Source organism: Juglans regia, unplaced genomic scaffold, assembly GCF_001411555.2.
Source record: "Juglans regia cultivar Chandler unplaced genomic scaffold, Walnut 2.0 Scaffold_819, whole genome shotgun sequence".
NCBI lineage: Eukaryota > Viridiplantae > Streptophyta > Magnoliopsida > Fagales > Juglandaceae > Juglans > Juglans regia.
Window position 1 is genome coordinate 1 of NW_023363136.1, and position 7583 is coordinate 7583.

The following is a 7583-nucleotide window of genomic DNA, read 5'->3' on the forward strand; positions in this document are numbered from 1 at the left end:
AAGGACAACTAGGGAGTGGATTCTTAGGAAAATCGCGCCCTGCCCATCGCGTAGCTATTGGTTTCGATCAGATCGCCGGTTCGGATTTGGATCGGAAAGACGCTAGTACGTCGCACTTGGATTATATGAATTTTCAATAATTAGTTTGACGGGTGCGATCATACCAGCACTAATGCACTGGATCCCATTTGAACTCCGCATTTTACCGTGCTTGGGCGAGAGTAGTACTAGGATGGGTGCCCTCCTGGGAAGTCCTCGTGTTGCACCCCTCGTTTTTGTTTTTTCCTTGCGAGAGGAATTGACAAAAAGGACCACTCGGGAGTGGATTTTTAGGAAAATTGCGCCCTGCCCATCGTGTAGCCAAGGGTTTCGATCAGATCGCCGGTTCGCATTGGGATCGGAAATACGCTAGTAGGTCGCCCTAGGATTATATGAATTTGAAATAATTACTTTGATGGGTGCGATCATACCAGCACTAATGCACTAGATCCCATTTGAACTCCGCATTTAACCGTGCTTGGGCGAGAGTAGTAGTAGGATGTGTGACCTCCAGGGAAGTCCTCGTGTTGCACCCCTCGTTTTTGTTTTCTCCGCTTTGCGAGAGGAATTGACAAGAAGGACAACTCGGGAGTGGATTTTTAGGAAAATCGCGCCCTGCCGATCGTGTAGATATGGGTTTCGATCAGATCACCGGTTCGCATTTGGATCGAAAAGACGCTAGTGCGTCGCACTAGGATTATATGAATTTTAAATAATTACTTTGACGGGTGCGATCATACCAGCAGTAATGCACCGGATCCCATTTGAACTCCGCATTTTTCCGTGCTTGGGAGAGAGTAGTACTAGGATGGGTGACCTCCTGCGAAGTCCTCGTGTTGCACCCCTCATTTTTGTTTTTTCCGCCTTGCGAGAGGAATTGACAATAAGGACCACTCGGGAGTGGATTTTTAGGAAAATCGCGCCCTGCCCATCGTGTAGCCAAGGGTTTCGATCAGCTCGCCGGTTCGCATTGGGATCGGAAATACGCTAGTAGGTCGCCCTAAGATTATATGAATTTGAAATAATTAGTTTGATGGGTGCGATCATACCACCACTAATGCACCGGATCCCATCAGAACTCCGCATTCAAGCTTGCTTGGGCGAGAGTAGTACTAAGATGGGTGACCTCCTGGGAAGTCCTCATGTTGCACCCCTCGTTTTTGTTTTTTCCGCCTTACGAGGCGAATTTACAAGAAGGACAACTTGGGAGTGGATTTTTAGGAAAATCACGCCCTGCCCAGCGCGTAGCCAAGGGTTTCGATCAGATCGCCGGTTCGCATTGGGATCGGAAATACCCTAGTAGGTCGCCTAGGATTATATGAATTTTAAATAATTGGTTTGATGGTTGCGATCATACCAGCACTAATGCAGCGGATCCCATCAGAACTCCACAGCTAAGCGTGCTTGGGCGAGAGTAGTACTAGGATGGGTGACCTCCTGGGAAGTCCTCGTGTTGCACCCCTCGTTTTTGTTTTTTCCACCTTGTGAGATGAATTGACAAGAAGGACCACTCGGGAGTGGATTTTTAGGAAAATCGAGCCATGCCCATCGCGTACCTATGGCTTTCGATCAGATCGCCGGTTCGCAATTGCATGGGAAAGACGCTATTACGTCGCACTAGGATTATAAGAATTTTAAATAATTAGTTTGATGGGTGCGATCATACCAGCACTAATGCACCGGATCCCATTAGAATTCCGCAGTTAACCGTGCTTGGGCGAGAGTAGTACTAGGATGGGTGACCTCCTGGGAAGTCCTCGTGGTGCACCCCTCGTTTTTGTTTTTTCCGCCTTGCGAGAGGAATTGACAAGAAGGACCAATTGACAAGTGGATTTTTCGAAAAATCGCGCCCTGCCCATCGCGTAGCCAAGGGTTTCGATCAGATCGCCGGTTCGCATTGGGATCAGAAATACGCATGTAGGTCGCCCTAGGATTATATGAATTTTAAATAATTGGTTTGATGGGTGCGATCATACCAGCACAAATGCACCGGAACCCATCAGAACTCCGCAGTTAAACGTGCTTGGGCGAGAGTAGTACTAGGATGGGTCACCTCCTGGGAAGTCCTCGTGTTGCACCCCTCGTTTTTGTTTTTTCCGCCTTGTGAGAGGAATTGACAAGAAGGACAACTCGGGAGTGGATTTTTAGGAAAATCGCGCCCTGCCCATCGCGTAGCTATGGGTTTCGATCAGATCGCCGGTTCGCATTTGGATCGAAAAGACGCTAGTACGTCGCACTAGGATTATATGAATTTTAAATAATTAGTTTGATGGGTGCGATCATACCAGCACTAATGCACCGGATCCCATCAGAACTCTGCAGTCAAGCTTGCTTGGGCGAGAGTAGTACTCGGATGGGGGACCTCCTCGGATGTCGTCGTGTTGCACCCCTCGTTTTTGTTTTTTCCGCATTGCGAGAGGAATTTACAAGAAGGACAACTTGGGAGTGGATTTTTAGGAAAATCGCGCCCTGCCCATCGCGTAGCCAAGGGTTTCGATCAGATCACCGGTTTGCATTGGGAACGGAAATACGCTAGTAGGTCGCCTAGGATTATATGAATTTTAAATAATTAGTTTGATAGGTGCGATCATACCAGCACTAATGCACCGGATCCCATTAGAATTCTGCAGTTAACCGTGCTTGGGCGAGAGTAGTACTAGGATGGGTGACCTCTTGGGAAGTCCTCGTGGTGCACCCCTCGTTTTTGTTTTTTCCGCCTTGCGACAGGAATTTACAAGAAGGACAACTTGCGAGTGGATTTTTAGAAAAATCGCGCCCTGCCCATCACGTAGCTATGGGTTTCGATCAAATCGCCGGTTCGCATTTGGATCGGAAAGACGCTAGTACGTCGCACTAGGATTATATGAATTTTAAATAATTGGTTTGATGGGTACGATCATACCAGCACAACTGCACCAGAACCCATCAGGACTCCGCAGTTAAGCGTGCTTGGGCGAGAGTTGTACTAGGATGGGTCACCTCCTGGGAAGTCCTCGTGTTGCACCCCACGTTTTTGTTTTTTCCGCCTTGGGAGAGGCATTGACAATAAGGACAACTAGGGAGTGGATTCTTAGGAAAATCGCGCCCTGCCCATCGCGTAGCTATTGGTTTCGATCAGATCGCCGGTTCGCATTTGGATCGGAAAGACGCTAGTACGTCGCACTTGGATTATATGAATTTTAAATAATTAGTTTGACGGGTGCGATCATACCAGCACTAATGCACTGGATCCCATTTGAACTCCGCATTTTACCGTGCTTGGGCGAGAGTAGTACTAGGATGGGTGACCTCCTCGGAAGTCCTCGTGTTGCACCCCTCGTATTTGTTTTTTCCGCCTTGCAAGAGGAATTGACAAGAAGGACCACTCGGGAGTGGATTTTTTGAAAATCGCGCCCTGCCCATCGCGTAGCCATGGGTTTCGATCAGATCGCCGGTTCGCATTGGGATCAGAAATACGCTAGTAGGTCGCCCTAGGATTATATGAATTTTAAATAATTGGTTTGATGGGTACGATCATACCAGCACAACTGCACCAGAACCCATCAGGACTCCGCAGTTAAGCGTGCTTGGGCGAGAGTTGTACTAGGATGGGTCACCTCCTGGGAAGTCCTCGTGTTGCACCCCACGTTTTTGTTTTTTCCGCCTTGGGAGAGGCATTGACAATAAGGACAACTAGGGAGTGGATTCTTAGGAAAATCGCGCCCTGCCCATCGCGTAGCTATTGGTTTCGATCAGATCGCCGGTTCGCATTTGGATCGGAAAGACGCTAGTACGTCGCACTTGGATTATATGAATTTTAAATAATTAGTTTGACGGGTGCGATCATACCAGCACTAATGCACTGGATCCCATTTGAACTCCGCATTTTACCGTGCTTGGGCGAGAGTAGTACTAGGATGGGTGACCTCCTGGGAAGTCCTCGTGTTGCACCCCTCGTTTTTGTTTTTTCCGCCTTGCGAGAGGAATTGTCAATAAGGACCACTCGGGAGTGGATTTTTAGGAAAATTGCACCCTGCCGATCGTGTAGATATGGGTTTCGATCAGATCGCCGGTTCGCATTTGGATCGAAAAGACGCTAGTACGTCGCACTAGGATTATATGAATTTTAAATAATTACTTTGACGGGTGCGATCATACCAGCAGTAATGCACCGGATCCCATTTGAACTCCGCATTTTACCGTGCTTGGGAGAGAGTAGTACTAGGATGGGTGACCTCCTGCGAAGTCCTCGTGTTGCACCCCTCGTTTTTGTTTTTTCCGTCTTGCGAGAGGAATTGACAATAAGGACCACTCGGGAGTGGATTTTTAGGAAAATCGCGCCCTGCCCATCATGTAGCCAAGGGTTTCGATCAGATCGCCGGTTCGCATTGGGATCGGAAATACGCTAGTAGGTCGCCCTAAGATTATATGAATTTGAAATAATTAGTTTGATGGGTGCGATCATACCAGCACTAATGCACCGGATCCCATCAGAACTCCGCATTCAAGCTTGCTTGGGCGAGAGTAGTACTAAGATGGGTGACCTCCTGGGAAGTCCTCATGTTGCACCCCTCGTTTTTGTTTTTTCCGCCTTACGAGGTGAATTTACAAGAAGGACAACTTGGGAGTGGATTTTTAGGAAAATCACACCCTGCCCAGCGCGTAGCCAAGGGTTTCGATCAGATCGCCGGTTCGCATTGGGATCGGAAATACACTAGTAGGTCGCCTAGGATTATATGAATTTTAAATAATTGGTTTGATGGTTGCGATCGTACCAGCACTAATGGAGTGGATCCCATCAGAACTCCGCAGCTAAGCGTGCTTGGGCGAGTGTAGTACTAGGATGGGTGACCTCCTGGGAAGTCCTCGTGTTGCACCCCTCGTTTTTGTTTTTTCCACCTTGTGAGATGAATTGACAAGAAGGACCACTCGGGAGTGGATTTTTGGGAAAATCTCGCCCTGCCCATCGCGTAGCCATGGGTTTGGATCAGATCTCCGTTTGGATTGGGATCGGAAGGACGCTAGTATGTCGGTCAAGGATTATATGAATTTTAAGTAATTAGTTTGATGGGTGCGATCATACCAGCACTAATGCACCGGATCCCATCAGAACTCCGCAGTTAAGCGTGCTTGGGTGAGAGTAGTACTAGGATGGGTGACCTCCTGGGAAGTCCTCGTGTTGCACCCCTCGTTTTTGTTTTTTCCGCCTTGCGAGAGGAATTGACAAGAAGGACCACTCGGGAGTGGATTTTTAGGAAAATCGCGCCCTGCCCATCGTGTAGCCAAGGGTTTCGATCAGATCGCCGGTTCGCATTGGGATCGGAAATACGCTAGTAGGTCGCCCTAGGATTATATGAATTTGAAATAATTACTTTGATGGGTGCGATCATACCAGCACTAATGCACTAGATCCCATTTGAACTCCGCATTTAACCGTGCTTGGGCGAGAGTAGTAGTAGGATGTGTGACCTCCTGGGAAGTCCTCGTGTTGCACCCCTCGTTTTTGTTTTTTCCGCCTTGCGAGAGGAATTTACAGGAAGGACAACTTGGGAGTGAATTTTTAGGAAAATCGCGCCCTGCCCATCGCGTAGCCAAGGGTTTCGATCAGATCACCGGTTCGCATTGGGATCGGAAATACGCTAGTAGGTCGCCCTAGGATTATATGAATTTTAAATAATTGGTTTGATGGGTGCGATCATACCAGCACAAATGCACCGGAACCCATCAGAACACCGCAGTTAAGTGTGCTTGGGCGAGAGTAGTACTAGGATGGGTCACCTCCTGGGAAGTCCTCGTGTTGCACCCCTCGTTTTTGTTTTTTCCGCCTTGTGAGAGGAATTGACAAGAAGGACAACTCGGGAGTGGATTTTTAGGAAAATCGCGCCTTGCCCATCGCGTAGCTATGGGTTTCGATCAGATCGCCGGTTCGCATTTGGATCGGAAAGAAGCTAGTACGTCGCACTAGGATTATATGAATTTTAAATAATTAGTTTGACGGGTGCGATCATACCAGCACTAATGCACCGGATCCCATTTCAACTCCGCATTTAACCGTGCTTGGGCGAGAGTAGTACTAGGATGGGTGACCTCCCGGGAAGTCCCCGTGTTGCAACCCTCGTTTTTGTTTTTTCCGCCCTGCGAGAGGAATTGACAATAAGGACCACTCGGGAGTGGATTTTTAGGAAATCGCGCCCTGCCGATCGAGTAGCTATGGGTTTCGATCAGATCGTCGGTTCGCATTTGGATCGGAAAGACGCTAGTACGTCGCACTAGGATTATTTGAATTTTAAATAATTAGTTTGATGGGCGCGATCATACCAGCACTAATGCACCGGATCCCATTAGAACTCCGCAGTTAACCGTGCTTGGTTGAGTGTAGTACTAGGATGGGTGACCTCCTCGGAAGTCCTCGTGTTGCACCCCTTGTTTTTGTTTTTTCCGCCTTGCAAGAGGAATTGACAAGAAGGACCACTCGGGAGTGGATTTTTCGAAAATCACGCCCTGCCCATCGCGTAGCCAAGGGTTTCGATCAGATCGCCGGTTCGCATTCGGATCGGAAATACGCTAGTAGGTCGCCCTAGGATTATATGAATGTTAAATAATTGGTTTGATGGGTACGATCATACCAGCACAACTGCACCAGAACCCATCAGGACTCCGCAGTTAAGCGTGCTTGGGCGAGAGTTGTACAAGGATGGGTCACCTCCTGGGAAGTCCTCGTGTTGCACCCCACGTTTTTGTTTTTTCCGCTTGGGAGAGGCATTGACAATAAGGACAACTAGGGAGTGGATTCTTAGGAAAATCGCGCCCTGCCCATCTCGTAGCTATTGGTTTCGATCAGATCGCCGGTTCGCATATGGATCGGAAAGACGCTAGTACGTCACACTTGGATTATATGAATTTAAAATAATTAGTTTGATGGGCGCGATCATACCAGCACTAATGCACCGGATCCCATTAGAACTCCGCAGTTAACCGTGCTTGGTTGAGAGTAGTACTAGGATGGGTGACCTCCTCGGAAGTCCTCGTGTTGCACCCCTCGTTTTTTTTTTTTCCGCCTTGCAAGAGGAATTGATAAGAAGGACCACTCGGGAGTGGATTTTTGGGAAAATCTCGCCCTGCCCATCGCGTAGCCATGGGTTTGGATCAGATCTCCGTTTGGATTGGGATCGGAAGGACGCTAGTATGTCGCTCAAGGATTATTTGAATTTTAAGTAATTAGTTTGATGGGTGCGATCATACCAGCACTAATGCACCGGATCCCATCAGAACTCCGCAGTTAAGCGAGCTTGGGCGAGAGTAGTACTAGGATGGGTGACCTCCTGGGAAGTCCTCGTGTTGCACCCCTCGTTTTTGTTTTTTCCGCCTTGCGAGATAAATTGACAAGAAGGAGCACTCGGGAGTGGATTCTTGGGAAAATCTCGCCCTGCCCATCGCGTAGCCATGGGTTTGGATCAGATCTCCGTTTGGATTGGGATCGGAAGGACGCTAGTATGTCGCTCAAGGATTATATGAATTTTAAGTAATTAGTTTGATGGGTGCGATCATACCAGCACTAATGCAAC

At 48.2% G+C, this 7583-nt stretch overlaps 23 non-coding genes and 1 pseudogene across 23 annotated transcripts; all 24 read left to right on the forward strand.

Annotated features, from left to right (window-relative positions):
* Window positions 1-150: 150 nt before the first annotated feature.
* LOC118347013 lies at window positions 151-269 on the forward strand. Its single transcript, XR_004800275.1, has one exon. It is a non-coding gene; the product is annotated as a 5S ribosomal RNA (ribosomal RNA).
* A 187-nt stretch (window positions 270-456) lies between these two features.
* On the forward strand, window positions 457-575 carry LOC118347025. The gene has a single exon (XR_004800287.1). It is a non-coding gene; the product is annotated as a 5S ribosomal RNA (ribosomal RNA).
* Window positions 576-765: 190 nt separating this feature from the next.
* On the forward strand, window positions 766-884 carry LOC118347027 (annotated as a pseudogene).
* A 190-nt stretch (window positions 885-1074) lies between these two features.
* Window positions 1075-1193, forward strand: LOC118347021. The gene has a single exon (XR_004800283.1). It is a non-coding gene; the product is annotated as a 5S ribosomal RNA (ribosomal RNA).
* A 189-nt stretch (window positions 1194-1382) lies between these two features.
* Window positions 1383-1501, forward strand: LOC118347008. Its single transcript, XR_004800270.1, has one exon. It is a non-coding gene; the product is annotated as a 5S ribosomal RNA (ribosomal RNA).
* Window positions 1502-1691: 190 nt separating this feature from the next.
* Window positions 1692-1810, forward strand: LOC118347030. Its single transcript, XR_004800291.1, has one exon. It is a non-coding gene; the product is annotated as a 5S ribosomal RNA (ribosomal RNA).
* A 191-nt stretch (window positions 1811-2001) lies between these two features.
* LOC118347028 lies at window positions 2002-2120 on the forward strand. The gene has a single exon (XR_004800289.1). It is a non-coding gene; the product is annotated as a 5S ribosomal RNA (ribosomal RNA).
* Window positions 2121-2310: 190 nt separating this feature from the next.
* LOC118347024 lies at window positions 2311-2429 on the forward strand. Its single transcript, XR_004800286.1, has one exon. It is a non-coding gene; the product is annotated as a 5S ribosomal RNA (ribosomal RNA).
* Window positions 2430-2618: 189 nt separating this feature from the next.
* LOC118347010 lies at window positions 2619-2737 on the forward strand. Its single transcript, XR_004800272.1, has one exon. It is a non-coding gene; the product is annotated as a 5S ribosomal RNA (ribosomal RNA).
* Window positions 2738-2927: 190 nt separating this feature from the next.
* Window positions 2928-3046, forward strand: LOC118347017. Its single transcript, XR_004800279.1, has one exon. It is a non-coding gene; the product is annotated as a 5S ribosomal RNA (ribosomal RNA).
* A 190-nt stretch (window positions 3047-3236) lies between these two features.
* Window positions 3237-3355, forward strand: LOC118347015. The gene has a single exon (XR_004800277.1). It is a non-coding gene; the product is annotated as a 5S ribosomal RNA (ribosomal RNA).
* Window positions 3356-3544: 189 nt separating this feature from the next.
* LOC118347019 lies at window positions 3545-3663 on the forward strand. Its single transcript, XR_004800281.1, has one exon. It is a non-coding gene; the product is annotated as a 5S ribosomal RNA (ribosomal RNA).
* A 190-nt stretch (window positions 3664-3853) lies between these two features.
* On the forward strand, window positions 3854-3972 carry LOC118347009. The gene has a single exon (XR_004800271.1). It is a non-coding gene; the product is annotated as a 5S ribosomal RNA (ribosomal RNA).
* A 190-nt stretch (window positions 3973-4162) lies between these two features.
* LOC118347026 lies at window positions 4163-4281 on the forward strand. Its single transcript, XR_004800288.1, has one exon. It is a non-coding gene; the product is annotated as a 5S ribosomal RNA (ribosomal RNA).
* A 190-nt stretch (window positions 4282-4471) lies between these two features.
* On the forward strand, window positions 4472-4590 carry LOC118347011. The gene has a single exon (XR_004800273.1). It is a non-coding gene; the product is annotated as a 5S ribosomal RNA (ribosomal RNA).
* A 189-nt stretch (window positions 4591-4779) lies between these two features.
* On the forward strand, window positions 4780-4898 carry LOC118347016. The gene has a single exon (XR_004800278.1). It is a non-coding gene; the product is annotated as a 5S ribosomal RNA (ribosomal RNA).
* A 189-nt stretch (window positions 4899-5087) lies between these two features.
* Window positions 5088-5206, forward strand: LOC118347007. The gene has a single exon (XR_004800269.1). It is a non-coding gene; the product is annotated as a 5S ribosomal RNA (ribosomal RNA).
* A 190-nt stretch (window positions 5207-5396) lies between these two features.
* Window positions 5397-5515, forward strand: LOC118347022. Its single transcript, XR_004800284.1, has one exon. It is a non-coding gene; the product is annotated as a 5S ribosomal RNA (ribosomal RNA).
* A 190-nt stretch (window positions 5516-5705) lies between these two features.
* On the forward strand, window positions 5706-5824 carry LOC118347029. The gene has a single exon (XR_004800290.1). It is a non-coding gene; the product is annotated as a 5S ribosomal RNA (ribosomal RNA).
* Window positions 5825-6014: 190 nt separating this feature from the next.
* LOC118347020 lies at window positions 6015-6133 on the forward strand. Its single transcript, XR_004800282.1, has one exon. It is a non-coding gene; the product is annotated as a 5S ribosomal RNA (ribosomal RNA).
* Window positions 6134-6322: 189 nt separating this feature from the next.
* On the forward strand, window positions 6323-6441 carry LOC118347014. Its single transcript, XR_004800276.1, has one exon. It is a non-coding gene; the product is annotated as a 5S ribosomal RNA (ribosomal RNA).
* A 189-nt stretch (window positions 6442-6630) lies between these two features.
* LOC118347023 lies at window positions 6631-6749 on the forward strand. Its single transcript, XR_004800285.1, has one exon. It is a non-coding gene; the product is annotated as a 5S ribosomal RNA (ribosomal RNA).
* Window positions 6750-6938: 189 nt separating this feature from the next.
* Window positions 6939-7057, forward strand: LOC118347012. The gene has a single exon (XR_004800274.1). It is a non-coding gene; the product is annotated as a 5S ribosomal RNA (ribosomal RNA).
* Window positions 7058-7246: 189 nt separating this feature from the next.
* LOC118347018 lies at window positions 7247-7365 on the forward strand. Its single transcript, XR_004800280.1, has one exon. It is a non-coding gene; the product is annotated as a 5S ribosomal RNA (ribosomal RNA).
* The last annotated feature ends 218 nt before the right edge of the window (window positions 7366-7583 follow it).